The following is a 13,709-nucleotide window of genomic DNA, read 5'->3' as shown; positions in this document are numbered from 1 at the left end:
CCGGCGACAAAGAGCGGGAGAGCAACGGCCTGGCGACAAAGAGCGGGAGAGCAACGGCCTGGCGACAAAGAGCGGGAGAGCAACGGCCCGGCGACAAAGAGCGGGAGAGCAACGGCCCGGCGACAAAGAGCGGGAGAGCAACGGCCCGGCGACAAAGAGCGGGAGAGCAACGGCCCGGCGACAAAGAGCGGGAGAGCAACGGCCGGCGACAGAGAGCGGGAGAGCAACGGCCGGCGACAAAGAGCGGGAGAGCAACGGCCGGCGACAAAGAGCGGGAGAGCAACGGAGACTCTGCACTGGACCTAAGGATGGTGAGAAAAGCACAGTTTGTTTTTACAAATTGAAGAAATGCAAAGAACCCCTTCAACCCTCGCAACACAATGTCTTGATCCCTTAGTACTTACTTTAGGGTCTAGGGTGCGGTTGGTCACAGCAGAGACTCTGAATCAGTCACCAAGGTCTGGTTCAGGCCCGACAGGCACAACCCCACTGGGCATTAATCTGTATCTCACAAACTCTTTAATATAAGGTGGCACACAATACCAGTGATTAATGACATCCACTGCGGAAGTTGCTGAGCACAGGGCGGCCGTGAATCAGTCATCAGCACCTCGCCGGTAGCTGATCAAGGCCTCATAAATAATGCACAGGGCTGGAGGCGAGAAAGTATCGACCCCATATACTGTGACGTGTACAGTAAGAGGCTCCTACACAGCAGAGTCTCTGCACTGACAAATACAAATGCACAGGAAAGCAACACGCTACAGAATTTAATATCCAGGTAATGAGGACTCAGGGAAATGTCCGAGAAAGTTACATTATATTCTTATATTGCATTTCCACAGTTTAGTAAAAATCCGTGACTCAAGTGCAACATTTCAATAAAACAATTTCTAAGCACAATGACGGTATTCCAGCTGCTGGGAGTACGTCCATGGCCGAATCAGATTTACATGGAATGTGATTTTTTTCTAAATTCGTTTTGGGCAGAAATGATTCAATCTGAATAAAATGAGTGAATCAAGAGCGCAGTGAAAAGACGTTTCTTATGCTCAAAGTCTCTCAGTCTCTCTATATTACTGGGAGAGACACACACAGAGCTCACATCCAGCCTATATTACTGGGAGAGACACACACAGAGCTCACATCCAGCCTATATTACTGGGAGAGACCCACAGAGCTCACATCCAGCCTATATTACTGGGAGAGACCCACAGAGCTCACATCCAGCCTATATTACTGGGAGAGACCCACAGAGCTCACATCCAGCCTATATTACTGGGAGAGACACACACAGAGCTCACATCCAGCCTATATTACTGGGAGAGACCCACAGAGCTCACATCCAGCCTATATTACTGGGAGAGACCCACAGAGCTCACATCCAGCCTATATTACTGGGAGAGACACACAGAGCTCACATCCAGCCTATATTACTGGGAGAGACACACAGAGCTCACACCCAGCCTATATTACTGGGAGAGACACACAGAGCTCACACCCAGCCTATATTACTGGGAGAGAGACACAGAGCTCACACCCAGCCTATATTACTGGGAGAGAGACACAGAGCTCACACCCAGCCTATATTACTGGGAGAGAGACACAGAGCTCACACCCAGCCTATATTACTGGGAGAGAGACACAGAGCTCACACCCAGCCTATATTACTGGGAGAGAGACACAGAGCTCACACCCAGCCTATATTACTGGGAGAGAGACACAGAGCTCACATCCAGCCTATATTACTGGGAGAGAGACACAGAGCTCACACCCAGCCTATATTACTGGGAGAGAGACACAGAGCTCACATCCAGCCTATATTACTGGGAGAGACACACAGAGCTCACATCCAGCCTATATTACTGGGAGAGACACACAGAGCTCACATCCAGCCTATATTACTGGGAGAGACACACAGAGCTCACATCCAGCCTATATTACTGGGAGAGACACACAGAGCTCACATCCAGCCTATATTACTGGGAGAGACACACAGAGCTCACATCCAGCCTATATTACTGGGAGAGACACACAGAGCTCACATCCAGCCTATATTACTGGGAGAGACACACAGAGCTCACATCCAGCCTATATTACTGGGAGACACACAGAGCTCACATCCAGCCTATATTACTGGGAGACACACAGAGCTCACATCCAGCCTATATTACTGGGAGACACACAGAGCTCACATCCAGCCTATATTACTGGGAGAGACACACAGCCCTCAGATCCAGCCTATATTACTGGGAGAGACACACACAGCTCACATCCAGCCTATATTACTGGGAGAGACACACAGAGCTCACATCCAGCCTATATTACTGGGTGAGACACACAGAGCTCACATCCAGCCTATATTACTGGGTGAGACACACAGAGCTCACATCCAGCCTATATTACTGGGAGAGACACACAGAGCTCACATCCAGCCTATATTACTGGGTGAGACACACAGAGCTCACATCCAGCCTATATTACTGGGTGAGACACACAGAGCTCACATCCAGCCTATATTACTGGGAGAGACACACAGAGCTCACATCCAGTTTATATTACTGGGAGAGAGACACAGAGCTCACATCCAGCCTATATTACTGGGTGAGACACACAGAGCTCACATCAAGCCTATATTACTAGGAGAGACACACAGCTCACATCCAGCCTATATTACTGGGAGACACACAGAGCTCACATCCAGCCTATATTACTGGGAGAGACACACAGAGCTCACATCCAGCCTATATTACTGGGAGAGGCACAGAGCTCACATCCAGCCTATATTACTGGGAGAGACACACAGAGCTCACATCCAGCCTATATTACTGGGAGACACACAGAGCTCACATCCAGCCTATATTACTGGGTGAGACACACAGAGCTCACATCCAGCCTATATTACTGGGTGAGACACACAGAGCTCACATCCAGCCTATATTACTGGGAGAGAGACACAGAGCTCACATCCAGCCTATATTACTGGGAGAGAGACACAGAGCTCACATCCAGCCTATATTACTGGGAGAGACACACAGAGCTCACATCCAGTCTATATTACTGGGTGAGACACACAGAGCTCACATCCAGCCTATATTACTGGGTGAGACACACAGAGCTCACATCCAGCCTATATTACTGGGAGAGACACACAGAGCTCACATCCAGCCTATATTACTGGGAGAGACACACAGAGCTCACATCCAGCCTATATTACTGGGAGAGACACACAGAGCTCACATCCAGCCTATATTACTGGGTGAGACACACAGAGCTCACATCCAGCCTATATTACTGGGAGAGACACACAGAGCTCACATCCAGCCTATATTACTGGGAGAGACACACAAACCTCACATCCAGTCTAGACTCATTAAATGGAGTGTTCAAAACAAACATTACATTTCATACTATTTATATATAGTTACACTTTGGTAACACACGTCAATTAAAAATTCCCCTCTGTTTCTTCTCTTTTGTAATTTCCTGTTTGTAGTTTCTTTCCCCATTTCATATGAGGATTTGTTTGAGTCTCCCAGCATGCACTGGGGCTTCTCCCACGGATCTGCATCATGGTGCGGTCGCTCCGCAGATTGTGTTGCTGCTGGGCTCTAATGATGGTCTGCTTTAGTTGCAATGATGGAGAAGTGACCACAGAACTCGAGGCGAAAGAAGATGTGGTTCTTTCTCCATTACCGCAACTGAAACAGGACGTCAGAGAACAGACAGCTGCGTCCCCTCCAAACTAAACCCTTTACAGGCGGCCGCATGCCCTCCAAACTAAACCCTTTACAGGCGGCCGCGTCCCCTCCAAACTAAACCCTTTACATGCGGCCGCGTCCCCTCCAAACTAAACCCTTTACAGGCGGCCGCGTCCCCTCCAAACTAAACCCTTTACAGGCGGCCGCGTCCCCTCCAAACTAAACCCTTTACAGGCGGCCGCGTCCCCTCCAAACTAAACCCTTTACAGGCGGCCGCGTCCCCTCCAAACTAAACCCTTTACAGGCGGCCGCGTCCCCTCCAAACTAAACCCTTTACAGGCGGCCGCGTCCCCTCCAAACTAAACCCTTTACAGGCGGCCGCGTCCCCTCCAAACTAAACCCTTTACAGGCGGCCGCGTCCCCTCCAAACTAAACCCTTTACAGGCGGCCGCGTCCCCTCCAAACTAAACCCTTTACAGGCGGCCGCGTCCCCTCCAAACTAAACCCTTTACAGGCGGCCGCGTCCCCTCCAAACTAAACCCTTTACAGGCGGCCGCGTCCCCTCCATCTAAACCCTTTACAGGCGGCCGCGTCCCCTCCAAACTAAACCCTTTACAGGCGGCCGCGTCCCCTCCAAACTAAACCCTTTACAGGCGGCCGCGTCCCCTCCAAACTAAACCCTTTACAGGCGGCCGCGTCCCCTCCAAACTAAACCCTTTACAGGCGGCCGCGTCCCCTCCAAACTAAACCCTTTACAGGCGGCCGCGTCCCCTCCAAACTAAACCCTTTACAGGCGGCCGCGTCCCCTCCAAACTAAACCCTTTACAGGCGGCCGCGTCCCCTCCAAACTAAACCCTTTACAGGCGGCCGCGTCCCCTCCAAACTAAACACTTTACAGGCGGCCGCGTCCCCTCCAAACTAAACCCTTTACAGGCGGCCGCGTCCTCTCCAATCTAAACCCTTTACAGGCGGCCGCGTCCCCTCCCAACAAACCAATTTGTTTTTTTGACAGATTTGAGCTCCATTACCGTTTAGACATTGTATGAAAATTACCCATCCCCCTGTGATAGTTGATATCACCTGCGGAGCCGTAATAACGAGAGAATAACTAGATTAATGACACAGAGGTCAGAAAAGTCTCGGAGCGTTATCTGTCACTTTTTACCTTTCTCCCATAATTGACGCGTCTCTAACGCTGCCACCCGGTGGCCAAAACACCAGGCAAAAAACACAGGATTCAAAGCTGCGGAAGATTCACAGCAGTCATAATGTAACAAGCAAAAAGGAAAGCGACTGAAGCCTGTCTCCTCCCTACATCTGTGACAGAGTCTCCCGGTACTTACCTGCACGCAACCTCAGATCCTCACAAGATCTCCTTCTCTATTCCCCTCATCTCCTCTTCCCACCATCGCGTACAAGATTTCTCCCATGCCTCCCCCATACTCTGGAATGCTTTACCCCAGTATATCAGACTACCTTGACAAGCTTCAAAAGGAACCTGAAGACTCACCTCTTCCGACAAGCCTACAACCTGCCGTAACCCTCAGTCTGATACAGCGCCGCACAATCAGCTCTACCCTCACCTACTGTATCCTCACCCATCCCTCGTAGACTGTGAGCCCTCGCGGGCAGAGTCCTCTATCCTCCTGTACCTGTCTGTGCCTTGTTTTTGTTATGATTATTGTACTTATCCCTATTATGTACACCCCTTTCACATGTAAAGTGCCATGGAATAGATGGCGCTATAATAATAAATAATGAATTATTATTATAATAATAAAAGCAAACCTACAGAGTGTGACAGGGACAGTATAGTAACTATACGTGGCCAAACAGAAAAAGGTGTATACAGGCCATACGCAGGAGTCGGAAGTATACAGGGATAACGTGTATATATGTTTATATGCAGAGATTATATATATATATATATATATATATATATATATATATATATATATATCCCCTGGACAGACTGCAGTATATATATGGCATATGGAGGGGGGTGCAGTATATATATCCCCTGTACAGACTGCAGTATATATATATGGCATATGGAGGGAGGTGCAGTATATATATCCCCTGTACAGACTGCAGTATATATATATGGCATATGGAGGGAGGTGCAGTATATATATCCCCTGTACAGACTGCAGTATATATATATGGCATATGGAGGGAGGTGCAGTATATATATCCCCTGTTCAGACTGCAGTATGACATATGGAGGGGGGTGCAGTATATACCGTATATCCCCTGTTCAGACTGCAGTATGACATATGGAGGTGGGGGTGCAGTATATATATATCCCCTGTACAGACTGCAGTATACATATGACATATGGAGGTGCAGTATATATACCCTGTACAGACTGCAATATATATATATATATAAACATATGGGGGTGTGGTGTATATACCTCCTGTAGAGACTGCAGTATATACATGACATCTGGGGTGCGGTATTACTATATACAGCTGTACACACAGATACGTGCAGTTCTTCCGCCTCTCGGTCCCCGGCGCCCCCCGCTCACCTTCCCTGGTCCCCGGTGCCCCCGCTCACCTGCCCCGGTCCCTGCTGGCCCCCGCTCACCTGCCCCGGTCCCGTCTCCGATGTTTCTGGCCCCAGGGCCGCGGCTCAATTTCTCCTCTCGTCTCGGTGTCTGCGGCTTCCGGGGCTGGGCCAAGTCACAGCGACACCTGGCGGCCGTCTGTCTGCAGCACTTCACCGCAGCGCCACCTTGCGTCCAGCCCTAGTATTGCAATAGGCAGACAGCGCCATCTAGTGGCCTTCCGCAGCGTTGCACTGGGCTGGGCAGGCAGGAGCCTTTTTGTTTCTATATACTCTGTGAATACTGTGCATGTAAATATTTAGTCACAGCAGAAATAAAAGAATTGCAATAAAAAGAAAAGGTCTGCTCCGTTAGTACGGTGCTATCTCAATGCCACGGCGCTTTTCATTTTGCCGTCTACATAGAAGTATCAGGGCTCGTTTTCTGTTGCAGAGCGAGTTGTAGATTTGATGGCTCCAATCATTTTACCATATAATGGACTGGAAAACGGGACAAAAAAATTCCAAGTGAAACGATGAAAAAAAATCCCTGAATTTCCTCATTGTCTGTGGGTTTTGTTTTTGTGGCGTTCATTGTGTAGTAAATGTGACCGAGCGACACGATTCTCCAGGTCAGACTGGAGCACTTTGGGCCGACCAGAGAAAATAAAACTTGGGGACCACTATATAGCTACATAGAAATAATACAAGACCATCAATCCTGACAGTGAGTATATTACACACTGTTAGGACTGGGCTACAGGGCTTAATTTTATAATTAAGGGGCTTGTCCAGGTTTGAGATGAAAGTCTGCAATCACTCTAGATGACTGCAGACTTATGAATTATCACATCTTGCACACTGTTAAGATTCTCCCATTCTGGCAACAAGATTGGACGGTCATGTGAGCGCAAGATTGGAATTTGTATACTTGCAGCCACATTCCAACTAGCCGTATCCAGCCTTGCTCCATTCATATGTATTGTGCAAGACCAAGCGTGTCTAGTTGGCATGTAACTGCATGTTGTATAGGTGTAGGTTTGTGACCTCCCACCGCCAGCATCAGAGGATCCTGACAGCGTGCAGTGTGCGCATTGTGAGAATTCAGAGGTCTAGTCATATAGCGTGACTACAGACTTTCATCAAATACATAGGAGCATTGAAGTGGTTGTCTAACATAAATAAAAACATAGTAACCCTTAACTTGTCCGACTGCACAATACTTTAACAAAGCCCTGTGTAATGTAATCTACAAGGTACAGATTGTTACATGTGTACAGGATCAGAATCAATAACAATACATCAGAGGAAGCACAGCATCACAACCTTCATCAGTACTGAAATATATTACCAGAACCACCATCAGTACAAAAACACAGCATCACAACCCTCATCAGTACAGAAATACATCAAGCAACAATGTAGAGGTCCAGCACTAACCGCTTGCCCATTAGCTCCACTTGGCAACAATGTTACTGATATGTGAGAAAAGACTATTAGTGGTGCGCTGCACAGAGTGAAAACTCGTGACAATACAAAAATAAAAAGAACTGAAGAAGCAGCACTCACCATTTGTGTCCAAAATTTTTTATTTTGAATCCATAAGATTACCTGATGGCGGGGTGCAGGGAAGGAGGCGTGCGAAATGTCTGGACAACAGCCGTTTTGCGTGTGTCAAGCCATGCTTGAACAGGTTCTGATGAGGATCTGATGAAGCACAGCTTGACACATGCAAAATGGCTTTGTCCAGATGTTCCCCACTCCTTGAACCCCGCCATCCCGTAATCTTATGGATTTAAAATAAAGAATCTTGAACACAAATGGTGAGTGCTGCTGCTTCAATTCTTTTTATTTTTTTTACAGAAATACATCGCCAGAACCACCATCAGTACAAAAACACAGCATCACAAACCTCATCAGTAAAGAAATACATCACCAGAACCACTATCAGTACAAAAACACAGCATCACAAACCTCATCAGTACAGAAATACATCACCAGAACCACTATCAGTATAAAATACAGCATCACAAACCTCATCAGTACAGAAATACATCACCAGAACCACTATCAGTACAAAACACAGCATCACAAACCTCATCAGTACAGAAATACATCACCAGAACCACTATCAGTTCAAAACACAGCATCACAAACCTCATCAGTACAGAAATACTTCCTGAGAAGTTGAACCGATATCAGTACATCAATTGTAATTTCAGTTTAGCCTCATTTATATTTGTATGGCATCAACCAACAACTCCCAGTACATCCTTAACAATGGTAAGGAGATACTGGGAGTTGTTGTTACCAGTCATCTTTTGACTGCAGACCATACAGGAACTACAGTACTGATGAGACATAGTTAGTTTCACAAATAATACTGTCTCCTCACACATTTCCTTGCTCCCTCATATGGTCTCCTCTCACATCTACCTCACTAACCATACTGTCTTCCTACAAATTTACCCCCTCATTCCCCATACTCTCTCCTCACACATATCCCCCGGCTCCTCATACTGTGTCCATATACATTCCCCTCACTCCCTATACTGTGTCTGTAACACTTGCTCCCCATAGTCTGCACCCATCCACACGGACACCCTCACTCCCCATAATGTGTCCTCATACATCTCTCCCTTGCTCCTCATACTGTCCACACCCATCCCCTCCCTTGTTTCCCAAACTGTGTCCTCAAATTCCCCCCTCGCTCCCTATTCTCTACCAGCACTTATCTTTCCCTCATTCCTCATTCTGTGACAGCATACTTCTACCTCCCCCACCCAAAAAAAAAAATCGTAAAAAACCTAAGTCCTCAAATAACTCTCCTAGGGATAGTGAGGAAGAGCGGACGAGGAGCAGGGATGCCAAATTGCTTTCTAGGGTGCAACCCTCCGCAGCTAGGCAGGGCCATATATTTAACCATTATTTGTAGGATTATCTAGGACCCCGGGGTCATCTGGCTGTCACATCATTGGATTAACACCCTTTTTTCTACCTTTTGCACATGAACGTTATGGTGGCTTTTGTGTGCGGTGAGATTTTAATATTACAAAATAAAGATTGCTTTTAGAAGGAAACAACAGGAATAAGTGTTCTACACAATGATTTTTTCCCATACAAATATCAGTTCCTTTCCCCTTAAAAGACGCCTCTCAAGACTGAATCCAACCTTATTCAAGCTGTTTAATGCAGACACAGTCTTAGTAATGTCAAAGGGACCTCAGCATGCCTGGATAAATCCGCTGAGTATTACAGAACAAACATAAGTGAGAATAAGGCTAAGTTCACATTTCCGCTAAAATGTATCAGTCACAATCCGCTGCTCTTGTAAACAACGGAATCCGTTTAGCGGATTCCGTTGCTCCCATAGACTTGTATGAGCAGCGGATTGTGACTGATGATGCTGCGTTGCACCCTCCGCCCGACTGATCAGTCGTGGAACGACTGACCGCCGGGCGGGAGGAACGCAGCATGTAACGTTTTTTGAGCAGCGCGATCCGTCGGATTTCGCTGCGCATGCTCTCTGGCTCCCTGCACACGTCACCAGCTTTGGTTGGTTACCCGATATTTACCCTGGTTACGGTGCAAGGAGCCAGCGCTAAGCGGTGTAGGCCCGTAACCAAGGTAAATATCGGGTAACCAAGGTAAACATCGGGTGCTTTGCTACCCGATATTTAGTCTGGTTACGTGTGCAGGGAGGCCGACACTTCCCCGCTCAGCCCCGCCCCCTCCCGCACATGTGTGTACACACACACTCACTCACACATACACTCACCTGTCCCCAGACATGCAGACCGCAGCACTGCCACTGACATCCTCAGCGCCTGGCCCCGCCCCCCGCTCAGCTCCGCCCCCTCCTGCACATGTGTGTACACACACACTCACTCACACATACACTCACCTGTCCCCAGACATGCAGACCGCAGCACTGCCACTGACATCCTCAGCGCCTGGCCCCGCCCCCCGCTCAGCTCCGCCCCCTCCTGCATTCAGCATGTGTATACACACACACATAAACCACATGGGCACAGTCACTTCCATCTATACATTAGGATAAACCACATGGGCGCAGTCACTTCCATCTATACATTAGGATAAACCACATGGGCGCGGTCACTTCCATCTATACATTAGGATAAACCACATGGGCGCGGTCACTTCCATCTATACATTAGGATAAACCACATGGGCGCAGTCACTTCCATCTATACATTAGGATAAACCACATGGGCGCGGTCACTTCCATCTATACATTAGGATAAACCACATGGGCGCGGTCACTTCCATCTATACATTAGAATAAACCACATGGGCGCGGTCACTTTCATCTATACATTCGGATAAACCACTTGGGCGCGGTCAGTTCCATCTATACATGAGGATACACCACTTGGGCATGGTCACTTCTATCTATACATTGGGATAAACCACATGGGCGCGGTCACTTCCATCTATACATTAGGATAAACCACATGGGCACGGTCACTTCCATCTATACATTCGGATAAACCACATGGGCGCGGTCACTTCCATCTATACATTAGGATAAACGACATGGGCGTGGTCACTTCCATCTATACATTAGGATAAACCACATGGGCACGGTCACTCCATCTATACATTATAAATAATAATTTGTGCAAAATTGTCGATTTCACCTTTTGCACTGGAAAGAGGAAAATGTGCATTTAACAGTGGAAGATGTGGAAAACTGATCACACAAATTGTTATTAAGGTTTATTGAGTGGATGCCCATGTATTGTGACCTTTCCATCTGTTATTGGTCTATAATGAGCAGAATGTCATCCATAGGCTATTTTCGCATTTCCATTATTTTCCCTCAGTCACAACCTGTCGCTTTGAGAAAAAACTGAATCCTGCAAAATAATTTGTAGGATTCCGTTTTTTTCCCATAGACTTGTATTAATGACGGATTGTGACTGATGGCCTTGCGTGGCATCAGTCGTGGAATGACTGACCGTCAGGCGTAAGCAACGCACAATGTAACGTTTTTTGGAGCGTCTAAACGACGCACGGTGCAGGATTCCGTCGCAATCCGTCAAGAGGTATAATGGTTGTCTATGGTGCAGGAGTTCGCCGTAATCCGACGCACGACGGAATCCAGTGCTGGATTCCGTCATTTTCTACTGAGCATGCCCAGTATGTACACAATCACACTGCAAGGCTCCAGATAGGCTTGATAGGAATAATCCACATAATTCTGCACAATTTTAGCTATAACACCATTCATTCTGCCTCTTTCTCTCCAAACTGTCACAGATGGCCTGTGATAACACATTTATATAGGTCTCCAAAATGTCTGGCACTCACACTGAGCTGTCCCAAAAAAAAAACAGATCACGATGGATCGGATGGACAACGGATGTAACGGATAAGTTATTTCACAGGATCCTTGTGAACAGAATCCTGTAAGGCTAGTTTCACACTTGCGTTGAACGGTATCCGTTGCATTGCGTTGTGTAACGGATGCAAAGGATGTGTTGCATATAGTGGCACAACGGATGCTGCAAAACAACGCAATTCGTTTTGATTTTTTTTTTTTTTTTTACAGTTTTACCAGCGGCAGACTATTGTAAACGATCAGCTGATCGCTCCCAGTAGCCGGCCGCCGGGTGATCAGCTGATCGCTCCCAGTAGCCGGCCGCCGGGTGATCAGCTGATCGCTCCCAGTAGCCGGCCGCCGGGTGATCAGCTGATCGCTCCCAGTAGCCGGCCGCCGGGTGATCAGCTGATCGCTCCCAGTAGCCGGCCGCCGGGTGATCAGCTGATCGCTCCCAGTAGCCGGCCGCCGGGTGATCAGCTGATCGCTCCCAGTAGCCGGCCGCCGGGTGATCAGCTGATCGCTCACAGCAGCCGGCCGCCGGGTGATCAGCTGAACGTTCGGCCACCGCGAGCCAAAATAAAGTTTGATTTAAAAAAAAAAAAAAAAAAAAAAAAGAGCATGCGCAGTGGAATCCAGAGGATTCCACTGCTCAAAATAACGTTACATGCTGCGTTCCTCCCGCTGGGCGGAAGCAACGGAGCGTCGCCCAGCGGAAGCAACGCAGGTCCTTTTGGTACAATCCGTCACCCATACAAGTCTATGGGAAACAGCGGAATCCGTTAACGGATTCCGCTGTTTTCCAAAAGGGCGGATTGTAACGGAAGGAAATAAACGCAAGTGTGAAAGTACCCTAAGATTAGTCACCCGTTGACAGCTAAAAAACGAAGGATCCATTGTAACGACGGACCTGGCGGATTTGAAACGACAGAAATGTGAAAGTAGCCATAGCTGCGATGGTGTGAGCACCTGCCGTGCAGGAGGGGCACAGAGCCGGCCAGTATGACCCCTGCAGACACTGGCATAACTTAATGCGCATGTGCCCCAAGGCAGAAGCTCCATAGGGCTCCCAATTATTGCAGGGTATAATTAACATTGGTCTTTTCATATCGGTGAAAAGCACTTTGTGGCCCCAAGGCTCCGGGTACACGTATTGCACTCACACCCCTGTCCTGAGCGCTATAGCGCCGCCCTGCAGGACGCACAGGAAACAGGGTGGACATTATTGTTTCCTTCTTGAGAATTTTGAGAGCCCAAAGCCCCTTATCACTGCGCCCACAATAGAGGGTTCCTGCTCCGGGAGAAATTCAGGACAGTGGCCAGCGGTGAGGAGACAGGTTGTATGAAGCCTCGCGAGTGCAGGGGCAGCGGAACAGTCACTGGGGGCTTTACTGTAGAGATGGCTCTGCCCTGCGCGGAGGTGCTTGATGAAAAGGTGACGTTCCTAATTACTGCCCCGAAGATGAGGCCACAGATCCCTCGCTGCCCCCTCTCCCGGGCACCCTGCCCCTCTTTGACCCCTCTCCCGGGCACCCTGCCCCTCTTTGACCCCTCTCCCGGGCACCCTGCCCCTCTTTGACCCCTCTCCCGGGCACTCTGCCCCTCTTTGACCCCTCTCCCGGGCACCCTGCCCCTCTTTGACCCCTCTCCCGGGCACCCTGCCCCTCTTTGACCCCTCTCCCGGGCACCCTGCCCCTCTTTGACCCCTCTCCCGGGCACTCTGCCCCTCTTTGACCCCTCTCCCGGGCACCCTGCCCCTCTTTGACCCCTCTCCCGGGCACCCTGCCCCTCTTTGACCCCTCTCCCGGGCACTCTGCCCCTCTTTGACCCCTCTCCCGGGCACCCTGCCCCTCTTTGACCCCTCTCCCGGGCACTCTGCCCCTCTTTGACCCCTCTCCCGGGCACCCTGCCCCTCTTTGACCCCTCTCCCGGGCACCCTGCCCCTCTTTGACCCCTCTCCCGGGCACTCTGCCTCTCTTTGACCCCTCTCCCGGGCACCCTGCCCCTCTTTGACCCCTCTCCCGGGCACTCTGCCTCTCTTTGCCCCCCGTTGCTTGGAATCTCTGTATCCTCTGATATATTGTATTACGCTCCGCTCTGGCTCCGCCCCCGGA

At 49.0% G+C, this 13,709-nt stretch overlaps 1 protein-coding gene across 1 annotated transcript in view; it reads right to left on the bottom strand.

Annotated features, from left to right (window-relative positions):
* The window catches only part of USP33 (ubiquitin specific peptidase 33), a 106,901-nt gene extending 100,523 nt beyond the window's left edge, over window positions 1-6,378 (bottom strand). The window contains exon 1 of the mRNA XM_075320277.1: window positions 6,294-6,378. The gene's annotated coding sequence lies outside the window, so the exon portion shown is untranslated. The remainder of the gene's footprint in view (window positions 1-6,293) is intronic.
* Between the last annotated feature and the right edge of the window lie 7,331 nt (window positions 6,379-13,709).

Source organism: Anomaloglossus baeobatrachus, chromosome 8 (genome assembly GCF_048569485.1).
Source record: "Anomaloglossus baeobatrachus isolate aAnoBae1 chromosome 8, aAnoBae1.hap1, whole genome shotgun sequence".
In the NCBI taxonomy this organism is placed as follows: Eukaryota; Metazoa; Chordata; class Amphibia; order Anura; family Aromobatidae; genus Anomaloglossus; species Anomaloglossus baeobatrachus.
The sequence above is the reverse complement of the archived record's forward strand: the minus strand, read 5'-3'. Positions and strand labels throughout refer to the sequence as shown.